The sequence below is a fragment of the Lithobates pipiens genome, unplaced genomic scaffold (genome assembly GCF_037356315.1).
Source record: "Lithobates pipiens isolate NorthernLeopardFrog02 unplaced genomic scaffold, aLitPip1_a1.2 Scaffold_19, whole genome shotgun sequence".
Lineage (NCBI taxonomy): Eukaryota > Metazoa > Chordata > Amphibia > Anura > Ranidae > Lithobates > Lithobates pipiens.
Genome location: NW_027507764.1, coordinates 53792391 through 53811139, shown reverse-complemented (window position 1 = coordinate 53811139; position 18749 = coordinate 53792391).

Below are 18749 nucleotides of genomic sequence, written 5' to 3'. Positions count from 1 at the left end.
CCTTCAATCTAGCATAGGGGGTTGCTAGGACGCAGAATGCCCTTGCTGCCTAGTGTCCTAGGTTCCTAAGATGTCGGAAACTCCAACTGTCTAGCTTCCTCTGTGCTAGAATTCAAGTGACTCTCCCTGCCTAGCATTCTTGGTTGCTAGCTTACAGGGGGCTTATGCCACCTAGTGTCTTCGGTTGCTAGGGCACAGGCTGCTCCCACCACCTAGAATCCTTGCTCTACTACGATACCCAAGTGCTTGAATTTATGGAGCTAAATCACCACAGCTTCTGTGATCAAAATGCCATGTACACACGTAATGCGTTTACAAATACATTCTATACAATGCTATTAAATATTCGAAAACTATGTTTGTTAAACCAAATATATATATATATATATATATATATATATATATATATATATATATATATATATATATATATATATATATATTATTCTGTAAGGTGTATCAATAAAGTTCATTAACATTATTGACACTTTATTGGTGCACATTACTGAAAAATAACATATTTATTTATTTTTGATTTAATGCACATAGTTTTGAATATTTAATAACACTGTACCTAACATCCTTGGTTGCTGGGATGCAGGCGACACCTGCCACTTAGCATCCTTGGTTGCTAGGGTGCACTTAGTTCCTGCCACATAGCATCCTTGGTTTCTAGGCAGGTAGGTCCTGCTTTTTTTGTCCTTGCTTGCTAGGACACAGGTGGCTATTGTCACCTAGTGTCCTTAGTTACTGGGGCATAGGCGGCTCCAGCCACCTAGTGTCCTTAGTTGCTGAAGGAAAAGGCAGCTCCAACCACCTAGTGTCCTTAGTTGCTGGGGCAAAGGCGGCTCCAACCACCTAGTGTCCTTAGTTGCTGGGGCATAGGCAGCTTGGACCATCTAGTGTGCTTAGTTGTTGGGGCAAAGGCAGCTTCAGCCACCTAGTGTCATTGGTTGCTAAGGTGCAGGTTGCTCCTGGTATGTAGCATCCTTGGTTTCTAGGATGCAGGTGGCTCCTACTACCTTCTATCCTTCCTTGCTAGGATGCAGGTGGTTCTTGCCACCTGAAGTCCTTGGATCCTAGCACACAGGCAGCTCCTGCCCAGTGTCCTTAGTAGCTAGACATGTGCAGACTAGAATATTTCGTTTCGTTTTTTCGTTTTCGTCCGTAAATTTTATTTATTTAGTTACTCCCGAAATTCGTTTTTATTTATTTCGTTTTTCGTGCAAAAATTGCATTCGTCCGAAAATCCACATGAATTACGGTCGAATCTGTCTTGGAAGGCTTATGGTATCTGTCGAATGGATAAAGAAGATTCGATGGAGCTGCTAAACTATATAGCCTATAGGCGGAGCATTCGATTGCCGAAATGTACGATTGCAGTGTCGTATAGTTGCGACGATCCCGTCGAATATTATTATAAACGTGCAACGATCCCGTCGAATATTATTATAAACGTGCAACGATCCCGTCGAATATTATTATAAACGTGCAACGATCCCGTCGAATATTATCATTATTTTTTTTTAATTTACTTCCCCCACCCAATTCCAGTATCGTTTCTCTCTGTCGATTCTGTTCTCTCTATGTCGAATATTTACTCTCTGTCGAAGCTTTTCTATATAATAGGACTAATAGAGGTAAACGAAACTTAGGCACATTCGACCACAGGTTCAATAGACATATGGAGTCACGTCGAATCTCCTATTCTATATCGAACGGTCACTTCGAATCTCCTATTCTATATCGAACTGTTGTAACAACGAAAACGAAAAAAAGCATTTATTTATGTCGGATCTTTCGTTTTTCGGAATCTGCACTTTCGTTATCGTTTGTCAAAACGAAAACGAAAATACCTGAAATTCGGACGAAAATGCATTCGGACGAAAACGAATGCACATGTCTATTAGTAGCTAGTACACAGGCAGCTGAAACAGAGTACATTTGATCTGTATGCTGTACGCATGTACCTTGCCACCAACATTTACATGTGCACAGATTTTTTAATGCAGATGTAGAATGTGGTCATTCCCCACTCTGCACAGCCAGGCACACACAGATTTTCCATTCACTTCAGAAACAAGAAGCAGTCCTTGCAACTTTGTTTTTTATTAGGGAAATTTGAACTTTGATAGGGAAGTGTAGCTATGGGATGTCCATTTAATCAGTAGAACTCTTTAGGAACTTGAACTATATACACTCAGTATATACACACTCTCCTCTTCTACCTCCAGCACAGACTTGCTTGCAGAACAACAACTCCCAGGACCAGCAAGCGCAGTTTCAGATTCAGCACAGTCCAATGCCCTTTGCAGGCAGGGACCACAGGCCCCTATGGTATAGCCAAAACAATAGAAGACTTTGGTGCTAGCTGTGCTATCTGTGGCTACTGCTCCAGATACAACCTCTTCAGGCCCTGCCAGCTGCCCCTTTCTCCAGGCCGTGCCACCACAGTCCACCTGACTGGCTCTACATCCATCCCAGCCCTCTCAGACATGCCTCTCAGTCCTCCTGACTGTGTGTCACTCACCAGCCCTCTTGGCTGTTGCTTTTACTCCTGGAGATTTGCCTGGCATTGTTCTCCCACTGTCCTCTCCTTGCTCCCATGCCTTCTGGCCAGGACATCTCTCAAGGTCACCCCCCTCCCAGACTAGGGCCATGACAGCCTAACACTCCATCCCCAGCTTCCACTCGAACCCTCTTCCTCCTGCTGGGCTGACCCTGAGTATTTGAGGAGGCCTGCCCCCCTGCCAACCCTCTGTTGGGGATTGGTCAGGGCCCTCAGAACACTCCGGCCAGCTCCACTTTACTTTCCCTCCCATTCTTCTAGAAAGTTCTAGCACATTCTAGAAGTGGGGGGGGGGGGGGTCTCAGGATGCTGCCTGCGTGTCATCCAGCTCTCCCTGGATCTCTGTCCAACCCAGGAAAAAAACACAGACAGGCTTGGCTGCCAGCCAAACCTGAAATTTATCTATACTAACAAACAAAAATCCTAACACTATAGCAACACAGCTGGAGGGTACTACACAGATTTTTCTGATCTTTCCTTAAGCATCTTTATTCTGCAAGCCAATACAGACCAGTGTGCATGGGTCCAAAAAAATCAATTACACATCTGAACACTTTGTACGCTCTTGTGCATGATGAGTCCTAAGGCTTCAGAAAAGGGAGGCATTCTGAAAGCCTGGAGTGCGCTGAGCTTCATTTTGCTGTACCGAGGGAAGGAAATATAATTCATATACCTTTCCTGAACACCCCCTTTAACTGACTACAATTCCTACTTAACACATTTGATTGCGTGTCGCTCCCTTCATGTTGATTTATTTCCCATTTATGTCTATGCCTCTCCAGCCACCCATGTTAAATAGCAATATGAAAGTGGAGGGAGAAGTATATCTGGATCTCATGCTTTTATTCACGGCTTATTATACCATAATCAGAATTTTTCCACATTGTCTATTTAGCTGCACATGACAACCTCCCGCACGGCTGTCAGTGTATTTCTGCGAGGAGTTGGGATAAAAATATCAAGACGCACTTATAACCCGGTGTTAAATGGCAGATTCAAATTACTTGGCCCACCGGCTCTGTTTTCTCATGTGCTCTCCAACCACAGATCCTACTTGATCCGCATTTTATATTCAGGATATCCCAAAGTCTCCCTGGGAATTTTTGAGGTCCTTTCTGGAATTAGCCTTTACTGCACTGTGGGTAAGGCTGCAGGTTGTAGATGTAATTTACTATTAAAGTGGATCTAAACCCTAGCAATGAACTTCTCCCTGTTTACTCCGGTAAATATACCATTGAAAGTGTGTTGTTATATCCATTAAATAAGTGGAAAGAAGTAACTGTTTGCCCTTGTACACACGGTCGGACATTCTGACAACAAAATCCATTGGATTTTGTCCGAAACTGGTGTTGCATGCACACGGTTGGACAAAGTTATCGGAAAATCCGATAGTTCGGAACGTGATGACGTTCCTTGGTTACAACGGGACCACGTTCAGGCTAGTAGCCAATAGCTTTGGTCTAGGGATTTGATCTGAGCATTCGTGGCACTTTGTCCGATCGGAATTCTCTACAAACGAAGTCCGATCGGATCTTTGCTATTCCGACGGAAACAGTCCTATGTAGCCCACACACGGTCGGATTATCCGACAACATTTTCCATCGGAATGTCCGACCGTGTGTACAACGGCTAAGCCCTTGTACACATGGTCGGAGATTCCGTCGGAATGTGTCCGATAGGAGCGGTTTGTCAGATATTCCGGCTGTGTGTGGTCTGCATCGGACTGTTTCCGTCGGAATATCCGTCGGACCAAATTTTACAACTTGCTGGAAATATTTTCCGACAAACTGCTCCGATCGGACATACTCCGATTATGTGTAGAGAATTCCGATCGGACAAAGTGCCACGAATGCTCAGATCAAATTCCTACATCAAAGCTATTGGCTACTAGCCTGAACGTAGTCCCATCGTAACGAAATTACGTCATCACGTTCTGAAAGATCGGATTTTTCAACAACTTTGTCCGGCCGTGTGTATGCAACAGTTTCGGACAAGATCCGTCGGACAAAATCCGTTTGGTTGTCGGAATCTCCGACCGTGTGTGCAAGGGCTTAGGCCTCATGCACACTGGATGTTTTTTGACGTTTTTACAGCAGCTGTTTTTGGCTGTAGACGTTTTTTTTCTACAGTCATTAAACTCTCCATCAAGTTATGCTATGTGTCCATGCACACATAGACTGTTATCAGCAGTTTTGGGCAGTGAGGTTTAATTTGCAGGCCATACTAGCCTTCAAATTAAAGGAGACGTACCTGTATGGCCATATGCCCACCGCTGCCATTGTGCCAACGTATATATTGTCGTGCATCGGTCGGCAAGTAGTTAAAAAGACACAAGATTTGCACATGCAGGACTAAGGAGCGTTTTATTTTGAGCAGAGAGAACTGCTCTAGCAGCTTTCTCTGGATTTTGGTATTTCTGGAAGGGGCTCTGTAGCTTGGATATTCTGAAGAGTCTTGGGCAGGATGTAATCTCCAACCCTGTGTCTGGGAGTTGTGGGCAACCAGTCGCAAGTCGCACCCGAAATCACCAAAAGTAGCGCAGGAACTACTTTTTCAAATCAATGCAACACCGCAAAGTCAGCTTTACACCAATTAGAACAGTACCATGGCAGGGGGTGTGTCCTAAGCCTACATACTTTTAGTAATAGGTGTCCCCCATTCCCATCTCAAAATTTGGGAGGTATGGTATCATGGGAAGTGAGGTGGGGGTGGGGGGGGCTGAAAGGAAATTGGGGGAAGGGATTTGTGTTCGGAGGGAAAATTTGGGGGCGGCAGGGGAAATTTGAGGTGAGGGGCATTTGTGCTGGGGGAATGGGAGGCAAATATTTGTGCTGGGAGGGGGAATTTTAGCAGGGGCGGGTTTTTGTACTCAGAAGAGGGGAAGTTTTATTCTTAGGGGGTAAGCATGAAGATTAGTGCTCATTTTTTGGGGGGGTGGCAGGGAATTTTTGTTGACACATATTGCCTATTTGTCTTGCATGCATTGCCCTTCCATGTGCTCCTTGCTGTGAAGGCCAGTTATAGATGGGGATAGGGGCTATTTATTTGTTACATAATGCCCATACATCTTGGGGTGGGCGAAGTTTGGTATGTTTGCCCTGGACTCTAGATGACATTTGTTCCTGGCACTGGTTAGGATCATTCATAGAGTAGACTAGAAAAACATTTAAAGTGGAGTTCCACCCAAAAATTGAACTTCCGCTGATCGTATTCCCCCTGCTCCGGTGTCACGTTTGGTATCTTTCAAGGGGGAGAGGGGAGCATATATCTGTGTAATCCAGGTATTTGCTCCCACTTTGGGCATAGATCACCTCAGGCTCATGATCTACACCATGTCCGGCCACTCTTACCTTAAAGTGATTGTAAAGGATCATTTTTTATTTTTTTTAAAATAACAAACATGTTATACTTTCCTCCACTGTGCAAGGGGGTTACCTTGCGGGCACGCTCCCGAGTCCAGCATTTGCATCCATAGACACGAATGCCGGACTCAGCCCCACCCCCCATGTCATTGGATTTGATTGACAGCAGCGGGAGCCAATGCCTGCGCTGCTATCAATCTATCCAATCATGACCCGGGACCCCATGGAGAGAGGGACAGCATGTCCCCGCCGAGGAGATGAAGGGGATCAGGTAAGTAAAACGGGGTGGGGCTAGGGGGCCGGTGACTGCCAGGTGGGTGTTAAAGGGTTTACAAACCCTTTAAAGTATTACTAAACCCACAACAGTAAAATCAGTCTGTATATATAGTAAAGGGGCTAATCCTCTTCATTGTGTAAAAAACAGTTTGATCCTGTCTTCTCCGATCCTCCCCTTCTTCGACTGTCCCCAATCCATCTCCAGATTGAACAGAACCTTTAGAGTCACTCTGCACATGCTCAGTTTGGTGTGCATTGCTAGAATGTATTTATTTTGGGAGAGTGCATGTGATCAGCACAGGGCCAATCAGCACTGTCAAGACAGAGAGTCAGGGGTTCTGCAGCCTCATAGGACAGTCAGAGGAGAATGAAAACTTCTCCTACAAGCTTTAACCAGACACTGATAGAAGTCACAAGACTGCTATGTACTGCTGATGAGAAAAGATATATAGCAGTTTATATTTACTAAAATAATTGCATTTCCATGCTCTGTGTACTGTGGGAGACCAGATATAGTGATTGCAGGCTCCTGGGTTTAGTAACACTTTGAAGCTTCTATGAGATTTTGGTGCTCGGGTTTACATTCACTTTGATGTCCAGACTGCCTAGTTTCAGTTCTTGCCTGAAGTAGCTTTTTAAATTAATTCAGCCCCCAGTGCATAAAGGAGTAAGATACAATAGACATTGCTTGTTACCTTTGTGAACTAACAAATACAAACTTGTAAGCATGCCGAGAGCCGAGCAAAGAGGCGTAAGAGGGACGGAGGGATAAATGATAGAAGATATTTTGCTGACAGTCATCAAAGTGGAAGGCTTCTGGGAGTAATCAAGTCTAATTATGTCAGAGCAACCCACAGACATAATAAAGGAAAAGGAGCAGGTAGAGCTATCTAGACGTCGTGAGGAATAGAGATGAGGATACCACACTGAACAAATAATATGATGGATGAATAAATCGCTCCTTTCAACAAGACGGTTCATAATTTGAGTCTAGGCTGCAGAATTTGCCTCATGATGCTGATGGCTAAACCAGAAACCGATATAACAGAAAAGTAGACTACTGGACTGTAGGCAGGGGCATCACTAGGTGGCAAAAAGACCAGGGGCTTCAGCCCGAAGTCCAAGCCCGGCACCGGTGGGGGGGGGATTGTTCTTTCCTGATGCGCACTGACCTACCTGACATACACTGACCCACACTGACACGCACTGACCAACCTGACCAGACTTCAGGTGACGTGACCTCCTCCTGCAGCTCAGCCGTAGTGTTGCCCACCACAGTAGAGTAGACAGTAGACAGCAGGCACTCCAGGCAGTCAGAACCAGAGCCATGACAGGACAGGACAGGAGAGCCACCCACCCGAGTGACCTTCTCACAGTGCTGAGGCGCGGCAGCCGCATGGTAATTCCTGCCTTCTGGAGTCTGCAGCGCCTATGATGGACGTCACCTCACATGTCCCACGGTCCCGGCATTTGACCAGTGGGACGTCCATCATAGGCACTACAAGATACAGAATGCGGGACCTGCTATGTCACTCAGCCCCGCTTGGGGTCAGATCAGTCCCTTCTCGGCGGCAACACTCGGGCTCGGGGCTAATAACAGAATTGTGCATGCCCGAGACTTGGGGCTTTTTGAGGACTCACTCGGGGGATCCAGCCCCCTCAGCCCCTGTCCCCCCCGACGCCACTGACTGTAGGGCAAAACAAAGCATGCTGATCAGGTCTAACTAATGTGATTCTTTATTGTATAGCCACTTCCGGACCAGTGACATACCCGTACTTTACTGGACTTTGGGTAGTTATACGAGGATGATGATGCTACCGTTTTTTAGAGGTGACTCTCTTGTAAAAGGAGACCTAGCGGCTAACTAGCCACTGGATTTCTAGTAAAAGCAGCAGGAGGGGACATCGCCACCCTATCACTGCCTTCCGAGACCCAAGGGACCAGCCGGCGGGAAACCGAACAAAGCCGGGATCAACTTTGATCAGCTTCCCACTATGGTAACCCGGAATTGATGACCTGACATCACTTCTGGTTTACCTGGATGCCAACAGTGCCATTTTTCCAAAATCAAAAGCATTTGTTTTGAATGCTTTTAAGGGCAGAGGAGGGATTTGGAGGGTCTTACAGACCCCAGATCTCTCCATGAAGAGTACTTGTCACATGCCTATTGCTGTCACAAGGATGTTTACATGTTACATGGTTACATGTTAAAAGTGATAAGAAAGAAACTAAGCGACAGTGTAGAAATAAAAAATAATGAAATAAAAAAATGAAAGTGTCCCCATATGCACGAAAACAGCGATCGTCGCAGGGGGTGAGGTATCACTACGAACGTCAGATCATGGCCAATATTTCTAGTACTAGACCTCCTCTGTAAATCTAAAGTGGTAACCTGTAAAGGCTTTAAAAACGTTGCCTATGTGTAGTAAAAATGACACCATTTGTCGCTGTTGTGTGTTATTAAAATTTTACAAAAAAAACTGGGTTATGTATTGTGTTTTGTGCATTAAAATCCCAAAAAGTGTATTTTTTCCCAAAAAATTGTGTTTGAAAAAACGCTGCGCAAATTCCATGTGACATAAATAAAAAATGACAAAACTCCCCAATTTATTCTCTAGGGCTTCTGCTATAAATAGATATATATAATGTTTGGGGGTTCTTAGCAGGGCAGGACTTAGGGTGGTGGGGGCCCCTGGGCTTGAGTCACTTTTGGGCCCTACCTTCTATACATTACTGTATTTATCGGCATATAACATGTGTCGGCGTATAAGATGCACCCCAAGTTTAGGAGGGAATTATAAGGAAAAAAACTTTTAGGAGGGAAGTTTAAGGAAAAAAATTACATTTAAAAGCCCGTCAATGCAGCCTTATCAGTGTCCATCTGCAGCCTTGTCAGTGTCATTTGCAGCCTTGTCAGTGTAGCCTTGTCATTTGCAGCCTTGCCCCGGTGTCATTTGCAGCCTTGTCATTGCAGTCTTGAAGTTTAAAAATGGCGCCATCTCGCAGTCCCGAGCGGAGCCAAGAGTAGCCGAGTGTACTCGGCTCGGCTCACAGTCACGCCCAGTCCCTGTGTCCATCATAGGGCATGACTGGGCTTGACTGTGAGCGGAGCCGAGCCGAGCCGAGTACACGTGGTTATGTATCTCGTTGGGGCCCCCTATTGGGCAGGGCCCATAGGCTTGAGCCCTGTCAAGCCCCATGGTAAGTCCGGCCCTGGTTCTTAGTAATTTTCTAGCAAAAAATACAGATTGTTACATGTGAACAGAAAGTGCCAGAAAAGGCCCAGACTGGAGGTGGATGGAGCAGAATGTACTGTAACCCCTAATTACCAATTATATCTTATGTCAGACGTTAGTGCGATGAACGGTGAAAGGGTCACTCAACCCAAAAATACTATTTTAGTTATTTAGGGATGAGTGAATATGCTTGGGTTCAGCTCATGAAGAAAAACACATCCAAGAGGCTTTGGGACCTTGATATGAGTTCATACAAAGTACCGAGAGGAGGACTGGTTCAAGTTAGGCTGCTCACAACAGACAGGGCTATCCTCCAGTTGGTACCCAGCAGGATGCCAGAAAAAAAAACATGCACCAATGGAAAGAGCACCAGACCAATGGATAAAAGAGTCCAAATTAATTAATTTTTTTACTTGAAAAAATTGTAAATAAGAACCTTATATGGTCTCAGACTAAAGTCCGTTTGAAAGTCCATTCGTTTTGAACGTGAGGCGAATGACAGGGCTACAAAAGGAAGTTCAATAGCCAGTAGCCAATAGCTGCCCTTGCGTCGTATTTTGTCCATCGGACCAGCATACAGACGGTTTTCCCGATAGGAATTGAGTCCGTCGGACAGATTTGAAACATGTTCTATTTCTTTTTTTATTTTTTATTTTTTTATTTATAACTGGAAAAAGGGACCGACCAGGCCACAACAAATACACAATCAAATCGACAACAATGCAGATACAGATAATGACAGCAAAGTAAGATAAAGGAATGAGACATCTGCATGGGTATTCCCTGGTACCCACGTTCAATAACCAATTGCCATGGCTTGGCGGGGCCTCCCTCCATTTTTTTAGGATATGCAAAGAACAGTTAGAGTGTGGGCAAAGCCCTGAAATGCTAAGAGAAGCAAGACTAAAAAAAGAGGGTAGAAAGCGGGGAAAGGAGGGGAGTAGATGTGGGGGAGGGCAGGGGGAGAGGGGATGGGGAGGGGGAACTCACGAACATGGGTGTCCAGTTTCCGTATGGGTAAAGTAGTTCATCTCTATGGCTTTACAAGGTGTTATTTGCCTCATAGCGGGGGTCCATAGGGGCCCTCTAAGAGCCTGCCCCTCTTGTGAGTACTTGAACATATTCCAAAGCTGCCATGTTTTGGAGTATAACTCCTGTCTATGTTGACTCGTCAGGATGAGGTCTTCCATTTTATTAATATCCTCCACTTTCCTAATCCAAGTATCTATAGTCAGCGGGAGCGGAGACTTCCAAGCAAGGGGGATACATGCTTCAGCTGCGTCCACTAAATGACGTATCACAGATTTTTTATAGGAATGTGTAGGTATGTCGGTTGCATGCAGGAGGAAGAATGCCGGGTCATTGGGGATTATATGATCAGTGAACTTCTGTAGTATACGGCGAACCTCCCCCCAAAAATGTCGAAGTTGGGGACAGGACCAAAAAATATGTAACAGGGTTACTCTTTCTTCCCGGTGTCTTGTAAAATAGTGTCCTCCATCAGATGGTGTCCCCTGCGTACTGCGCATGCGCAGTACACAGGAACACAGATTCCGAAAATTGCCGAGGATGAACGGCGCCTGCGCCGTGAGTCCAGGTTCTATCCCCACTATCCAAGTGGACATAGAGTTAGAATAAAAAAGAGCCGAGCGGAGCGAGGCCGAGCCCGAAGCGTGGCGAGCGACCCTCTAAAATTCTTAACCCTATGTCCGCTTGGATAGTGGGGCTACCTCCTCCACTCACGGCGCAGGCGCCGTTCAGCTTCGGAGTTTTTCCGAAGCTTCGTCTGCTCCGTACTGCGCATGCGCAGTACGGAGCGGACAGCATTTGATAGGCGGACACTATTAGGCAGAACACCGGCATCGCCAGCACACATCTGCCACTGCCGGGAAGAACTTGCTCAGCACTGCCGGGGTCCTGTACCAGCGCGTGAGAAGTTTGTAATTTGTCTCCTGTATTTTGGTTCTATTTCTAGGTCCGTCTGAATTTTTTAAAGAAAAACGATCGGACTATTCCACACACAGGATTGGACTATCCGACGGAATGATTCCATCTGCCCTATTCTGCCGGAAAGTCCGGTCGTGTGTACGCGGCATTAGATAAAATAGCTGTTCAAATTACCAAGCCATTGACTCTGATTTAACCAGTTCAATACAGGGCACTTTCGCCCCCTTCCTTCCCAGCCCAATTTTCAACTTTTATCTCTAGCTCTTTCAGTGACAATTGCGCGGTCATGCTACACTGTACCCAAATGAAATTTTTATAATTTTGTTCGCACAAATAGAGCTTTATTTTGGTGGTATTTATTCACGACTCAGTTTTTTATTTTTTGCGATATAAGCGCAAAAAAAGCGGAAATGTGGAAAAAAAACAATATTTTCTTTTTTCTACTTTAAAAGAAATCCAATAAAATCTAATTTTGTCATAAATTTAAACCAAAATGTATTCTGCTACATGTTTTTGGTAAAAAAAAATTCTGTTAAGTGTATAATAATTGGTTTGTGTGATCACGGACATATGTACGCAAATGATCATGTACATATGTGTGCAGGTGATCACGTACATATGTGTGCAGATAATGATTGGGACATGTGATTTTAGTGGGACATATGTGGGGGACATGTTTTTATTATTAGGGACATGTGTTTTTATTATTTGGAGACATGTGTGTTTTGGGGACATGTGTGTTTTGGGGACATATGTGGGGACATATAAAAAACAGCTCATACTCACTGATCACCAGCCGGCTACAGTGATCTGCTCTCCTCTCCTCAGCGATGACTTCTGTGTGAGGAGAGGAGGAGCCGATTGCCTAGCAACCGACTGTTTGTTTACATCACATGACTGATTGGACACGGCTGTCATGTGATCAGGAGGGCCAATCACAGAGCCCTCCTGCCGATCTGAGATGCGCCGTGTCCGGGTGACACGGGCGCATCGGGATCGCGCCGCTGCGCGGGCACACGCACGCGCGATCCCTCTCCTTCTGAAGGACGTTCCTGAACGTCCTATCAGAAGTAGACGGCTCCCACCCGGCTGTATATGTGCATTGGCCGGGTGGGAAGTGGTTAAACCACCTGTGCAAGATAAAGGAAAACCTGCAAACATGGCCTGTTGGGGATACTTGAGGACAGGCTTGAGAACCACTGCTATACACCATCCATAATGTAGCTATCCTGTCTAGATAGCAGGGCACTTTGGACTTTGGGCACATGCGCCCCTTACCTTTGCAGGAAGAATGAGGGAGGTAGCCTACCTAGGATATTTTTGGAAAGGCTTGTGTGAGGTTACATGCAGCCTACAGGTCTGACACTGAGAAGCAGCTTCTTGGGACTGCACATCTGCTGTGCCCATTATGAGTGGCTCCCTACCATTCCTACTGGATTTTTCATCTTATTTTATAGAGTACGTAACAGGAAAAAGACACAAACGTAGGTCAAGATACAGTATATAAGAAGCCAGGTACAGACTCAGGCTGCCAAGCTTCACCTCTAACTAATAAAGATGAGTTTCAGGTTCGAAGCTACCATGGGTTTGAGGTGATCTCACTCTATACCTGTCTTCTATTTGTGGCCATGGTCAACATTTATGATGGGCTTCCAATGGAGAGACTGCAACTGGTTTTAACACATGTTATGCAGGCATGGTCCACTACTGTCACAATGAGAAATGGCATGCCTCCATCGCTGGAGTGCATGTGGACAGGAAGTGGCTGTAGAAGATTAGGATAATGGAGATGTAACAAAGAATGAAAAAAAGGTGAAAACACAATTTTATTAATAACAAATGGCCGTTATTCATAACACAAAGCACTTTAGCAAACTAAGGCTTTTTCACTTAGAGTTTATATCTGCTTTAACAAAAAAACAGCAAAGATGTTCCCAGTCTATTTTGAGAGTTAAGGGTTTATATAAGCGTTTTGAGCAATGGGCGTAGCTTTTCCCAAGCGTTCACACCCGTAGTGGTAAAATGACAAGAGATTTAAGGCTTTTTTTTGGATGTTGGCCAGACTATGTCATTTTCCAACCTGAGTCCAATTTGGTGATGCTTCAGCAGACATCAAAGTAATTTTAAGTCACTTGAAGTGGGCTGAAAATAGTTGCGGAATTCCCTCACTTTGTCAGGAAGATTGACATTCAACCTTGCCAAAGCTGCACACCTATTCCACCCATTATTCTCAATTGCCCAAGGCTCCGAGGAGCTCTTCCTGTACAGATTACTCAAGACTCCAGTAATCCTAATGATCACAATCAATTGTCCTGAAACATGATCAGAAAAAGCCGTGTGTCACCGATCAATAAAGCGCGCTCCTTTCATGTACAAAAAAATAGATTTAAATTGACGGCCGGTGTCTGTGTTCTTCAACCGCACTCGACTAATTCTCTTGGCAAATAATCTTTTTTTTTTTGCTTTCTGTCGTTTCCTGTTATCGTTGAGCTCAATAAAAACGTTACAGTCTGTTTATAGGGATGTTTCATGATGTCTGTAGAGTGACTGTTGGAACAGATAATGTTATGGTATACAACCGCAAGCAATTTAGAGAAAATTTGCTCATTTTGGTAGAGCCTGCTGGGTTATTTTGAAATTGAGAACTTTATTGCTATGGAAAATTGCACTTGTTGACACGTGTGTGAGCAGCCATTTTTATTTTGTCAGTCCGAGGGAAAATGGAGCAGCTTAAAGTGTATGTCAGGGCAAAATAGAAAGTAAACAAAACATGTGCAGTACATTTCTGCAATACATGGGCATTTCACCATGTTTGATCCCTTTAACCTCTTCCCATCAACCCAAATGGGCAGCAGCAAAGAAGGCGAGCTTCAGTGCCTACACCCACACATATTAGGCAGGTTCAGTTTGTACTCCCCACTACAGGTTGGCGCTCTACTGAAGCGTCAATGCAGAAGGGGAAGGAAGTTGAGAGGAACTTGATTCCTCTATAACAGTGATGGCCAACCTTGGCACCCCAGATGTTTTGGAACTACATTACCCATGATTCTTAACTACACTGCAGAGTGCATGAGCATCATGGGAAATGTAGTTCCAAAACAACTGGGGTGTCAACATTCGCCATCACTGCTCTATAACTTCCTGGGATCACAAGGACACAGCTATCTGATTGGATGCTGGTGCCCCGTGTGACTCCAGTGGCCATCTTGGGTCAGGCAGAGTCTATTTAAGACTCCAGCTGCTGGGTTTGGTGCGCTTTATGCGAGTGGCTAGTGCAGGGAAAGAATCCCTGTCTAGTAGGGATAGTGCTAAGTAGACATGTGCAATTTGTTTAGTTATGAATTTGTTTTCGTCAAAATGTGGCATATTCGTCAACTTCGGAAACATCCAAATTAATGGAAAATGGTTTAACAACATTTTCCGAAAACAAATTCTCTAAAAGAACGAAAATTAGGAAGAACGAAAATCCAAAAGTCGAAAAAACACGAAAGAACGAAAATCCGAAATTTGAAAATCCAAAAATTCTAAAAAACTAAAATGCGAAATTCAAAAATCCGAAAATGGAAAAGAACGAAAGTAATAACAATAATCTGAAAATTCGAAAGAAAGAAAATCTGGAAATTCATAAGATCGAAAATCTGAAAATAAGAACAAAAATCCGAAAATTAGAAGATCTGAAAGAACAAAAAACATTCAGATAATTTCTATTATAATTAAATTATTATGATTATTACCATTATTACAGTTTTTCTACTATTATTATTATTTATTAATAATAATATTATTAATTAAAATAAAAACTATAATAATAGTTGTAAACTATTAAAATTATAGGCATTGGAACTTCCTTTCAAATTTGGCTGCCTGTTAGTGAACGTAACAAATGCAAATTTATCCCATTTTATGAATTTTCGAAATAATGAATACTGCATCTATACAAAAGTAACATACCAAATTCAAATTTTTCCAAATTTCCGAATTACTGAAATACCGAGTACTGCATCTATACCAATGGAACGTACCAAATTAGATTTGAAATAACACATTTTGATCATAACGAATGATCCAAACGTAAAAACTGAAATGAATAAGACAAAAACAAAAAAATATATTTTTTTTTTCCGCAGTGCACATTTCTAGTGCTTAGCGATAGGGAAAGGTTCCAGAGGAGTAGAGACGTGCAGGGACTAAGTCTACCTCTCTTCAGAAAGCCTCCTCTTTGGGTGGGGACCAACCTCTTAGCTCCTTGTTACAGACGCTTCAAGTCTTTACATCAGTGCCACAGTCCCTAAGTGGTTCCGGCTGGGTGTGCATACCAGTCTGAGTAAGTTGTGTTGAACCTTTCTACAATATGACTTTATTACCTGACTTGGAATTTATGTGTTCACTGGCTGCCACACCATGCTGCACCTTGCTCACACATATGTGTCCATGGTTGGCCAAAGCCAAAGCATCCCAGCACAGTGACTGAGCTGTCATAGACCGCTCTCGGTCTCTAGTCATTATCAGAAGCTGACAAGACGGGCTCCCAATCATGTAACCACTGTGACAACCCATCACAGTGGCTATGTGATCAGGAAGTCCATCCTGTACTCCAGGGCGTAAAGACCCACTTAAAAGGATGCCAGGGCTGGACAGAAAGGGGTTAAAGAACTTCCACATACAAAAAACTACCTGCTGATGTGTCAAAAATGGACCCTAGAAAAGTGCTTTTGTAGGCATACCTCACCCAACATTCTTGTGGAATTAAAGTTGTCAGCCCTGCTAAATTTGCTTATTTTCCACAACATAGGTGCTAATTATGTAGTCCCAAGATAAGAACTAGGAAGACTCCTTGAGATAACACAGGAAGTGTGCACAGGACAGCTCTGAATTTCTGACATTTCTAAAAAAAATATCCCAAGCTTTGAACATCTCACATAGCACTGTTCAATCCATCATCCGAAAATGTAGAGTATGGCACAACTGCAAACCTACCAAGACATGGCCGTCCTGAAAGGTAAGGAGAGCATTAATCAGAGAAGCAGCCAAGAGGCCCATGGGAGGAGCTGCGGAGATCCACAGCTCAGGTGGGAGAATCTGTCCACAGGACAACCATTAGTCGTGCTCTCCACAAATCTTGTCTTTATGGAATAGTGGCAAGAATAAAGCCATTGTTAAAAGAAAGCCATAAGAAGTAATGTTTGCAGTTTGTGAGAAGCCATGTGGGGGACACAGAAAACATGTGGAAGAAGGTGCTCCAGTCAGATGAGACCACAATTTAATATATTAGCCTAAAAGCAAAACACTATGTGTGGCGGAAAGCTAAGACTGCACGTCACCCTGAACACACCATCCCCACCGTGAAACATGGTGGTGGTAGCATCATGTTGTGGGGATGCTTTTCTTCAGCAGGGACAGGGAAGCTGGTCAGAGTTGATGGAAAGATGGATGGAGCCAAATACAGGGCAATCTTAGAAGAAAACCTGTTAGAGTCTACAAAAGACTTGAGACTGGGGCGGAGGTTTACCTTCCAGTAGGACAACGACCCTAAACATACAACCAGAGCTACAATGGAATGGTTTAGATCCACAGGCGGCTCTAGGCTTTGTGGGGCCTTAGGCAAAACCTGAACATGGGGCCCCACTCATGCCCATAATGGAAAAAAAAATTCAAGTGATAAAAAAAATTAACTGTATAAATTACATATATTAAGAGCTTTGAAGTGCTGGTGTCAGTGCTCTCTATCTCAGTGCTAGTGCCAGTTCTCTCAATCTCACTGCTGGTGTCAGTGCTCTCTATCTCGGTGTCTTGGTGTTACTTCTCTCTATCTCGGTGCTGGTGTTACTGCTCTCTATTACAGTGCTGGTGTCAGTGCTCTCTATCTCAGTGCTGGTGTCAGTGCTCTCTACCTCAGTGCTGGTGTCAGGGTTCTCTATCTAAGTGCTGGTGTCAGGGCTCTCTATCTTGGTGCTGGTGTTAGCTCTCTCTATCTCGGTGCTGTATCAGTACTCTCTATCTCGGTGCTGGTGTCAGGGCTCTCTATCTTGGTGCTGGTGTCAGCTCTCTCTATCTCGGTGCTGTATCAGCGCTCTCTATCCGGTGCTGGTGTAAGCGCTCTCTATTTCGGTGCTGGTGTCAGTGAAGGAGATAGCAGCAGAGAATCAGCAGGCAGTGCCAGCGCAGGATGCGGAGCACCTGGCCCACCATGGCTGGGGGCCAGCACTGGACTGGGACCTCCCAAACCCCCTTTCAGTGGAGCCCTGCATAGGTGGGGGTAAGGGCAGTGTGGAGGGAGGGGTCAGGGGCTTCCAATCACAGGTGGGCACACTGGAACAAGACTGAGCCATCCTTACTGTTAGTGACACTGATGATCAGGAGGAAGGGAGTGGAGTGGAGGGGATGGGACAGGGGGTGGATATAAAGGTCAGTCTGTGGCTGAAGGATGGGGTTGGTAAGGGGGTCTGACTCTCTCATGATGGTGGTAGCTGGCTGCAGAAAAGGGTTGTGACATGGTAGCTGTGCCTCTCCCTTCAGCTGGAGACCCGGTTCCCCTCCACACTGATTGACAGCCCCAGAAAGTGACTGTCCGGAGCATTTCTTCTTTCCTACCTCCCCTTCTATTGGCTCCATTCTGCGCTCATGAGGCCTCCTCCACTGGACCCTTCTTTTCCTCTCCTCACCACTGCATGCAAGATGTGTCCTCCAATAGAGCAGGGACCGCTTTGCTGAGCACTCCAGTGGTGGTGGTAAGGGCTGGGGTCGCAATCTGCATCTCCAGAGCAGCGCAAATTGTGCTAACATTTTGCTCTGGCTGCTGGAATCTCTTCCCCTTCTCCTCTCCTGGACAACACAGCGCTGGCTCTGCCTCCTCCCGAAGACACAGCCACGCTCTGTCCCCTCTCTCCACTGCCTGGCCGTGGAGCTCACAGTCAATGTTAAACCACTGCTGGCCAGAGCTTAACGCCACAGCAGCATTGTTATCAGTAGAGGCAGCTCTTCAATTAGGCGGTCATGAGGCCCCTGTGAGTTTGAGGCCTTAGGCGACTGCCTTATTTGCCTAATTAAAGAGCCGCCTCTTTTTAGATCAAAGCATATTCCTGTGTTAGAATGGCCCAGTCAAAGTCCAGACCTAAATCCAATTGAGAATCTGCGGCAAGGCTTCAGAATTTCTGTTTACAGTTGCCCTCCATCCAATCTGACAGAGCTTGAGCTATTTTGCAAAGGAGAATGGGCAAAAATGGCACTCTAGATGTGCAAAGCTGGTAGAGACATCCCCAAAAAGACTTGTAGCTGTAATTGCAGTAAAAGACGGTTCTACAAATTATTGACCGAGGGGGCTGAATACAAATGTACACCACACTTTTCACATATTTATT